Here is a 1222-nt window from a genome sequence, read left to right on the forward strand (position 1 = left end):
GTTAGCGGCAGCGTTATAATCGCTATAATCGTAATTATCATTAGAGTCACACCTTATAGTTATCTATATACATATTACTGTACCTAAGTATCTAATCTTTCTATTTTTATTTCCTGTCCTTCATCCGTATGTATTAAACGTCGTTAAATACATTTCAGAGTTTATTGTACAAAAACGTACATCTTCCTTCCATCCGCAATTATCATCGCGATATCACTTTTTTACTGCATCAGGCAATGGATATAATTTTTAACTTTCACAGTGCATTGATTTTAAGTCAAGCGCCAACGATCGATTGATTTTTTGTCTACACATACACGATGGAAACGTGGAAAAATCTGCACATCTTTTGTTCTATCTCCTCCTCTGCTTTGACAGTTAAAACTATTCCGTCGCGTTTCAACTTTTTTAAATGTGACTGGTGTCCGATATTAAGCGCCGTCCAACATTATGGAAAACTCCCCTTAAATGATGTCAAGTGTACATCTTTGTTATGCTTGCATCGTTTTCATAACTGACATGGGGTCCAATCTCTCGCCAATCGCTAGTCGCAGCATACGACGGGGGGCCTTCCACGCCGCACAAAACTCCAGCGTATGCTGGGCCGTGTCCTCGCACTCGCCGCAGTGGGGACAGGTGTTCGTCACCTCTCTTCCGATTTTCTGCAGGTATTCCCCGAATACTCCATGTCCTGCGAGCGCCTGGGTCATCCGGAAGGATAGCGGAGGCTCTCCGCGGTCATTCCAAAAAAATTCGGTAAGTGCCGCCGAAAGGCGACAGTGCCTTACCTTATATATGTGTTCCATCCTTGTCCAGGGGAATGCTAAACGTCTCTCTTTTCATACTGTAGAAAAAAAAATTTTTTTTTTTTACGTGGAGGAAATCTTCATAGACACCATGCACCACCCCCTGTGGGCCGGAAACACAGGGCGGCGGAAGGTAGTGCCGGATTCTTACCGGCTAAAACCTCCACTGCGGGGCGTAACCAGCGAGAGTCGATCGTCGGGGGCCCCCCTGCTCTGTGCTTAATAACACCAAGCACACCTTTACCAAGCACTCCCAGAAAGTACACCTACAACACAGCGCAAGGGAGATGGGGTGGGTATGTATGGTCTGGGCGCTTGCCTATTGTATATTACTTTCAAGAGAGATTTTGGCTTTTCCATCCCTTTGCAAATATATTTTGCAGGCCGATGATTCGAACTCCCGACGCGTCGTCTTC

At 45.3% G+C, this 1222-nt stretch overlaps 1 non-coding gene across 1 annotated transcript; it reads right to left on the bottom strand.

The window, feature by feature from the left end:
• Nucleotides 1-745: 745 nt before the first annotated feature.
• LOC117238871 lies at nt 746-850 on the bottom strand. The gene has a single exon (XR_004494284.1). It is a non-coding gene; the product is annotated as a U6atac minor spliceosomal RNA (small nuclear RNA).
• Between the last annotated feature and the right edge of the window lie 372 nt (nt 851-1222).

This window comes from Bombus vosnesenskii, unplaced genomic scaffold (genome assembly GCF_011952255.1).
Source record: "Bombus vosnesenskii isolate JDL3184/JDL3185 unplaced genomic scaffold, Bvos_JDL3184-5_v1.1 scf7180000013666, whole genome shotgun sequence".
Classification (NCBI taxonomy): domain Eukaryota; kingdom Metazoa; phylum Arthropoda; class Insecta; order Hymenoptera; family Apidae; genus Bombus; species Bombus vosnesenskii.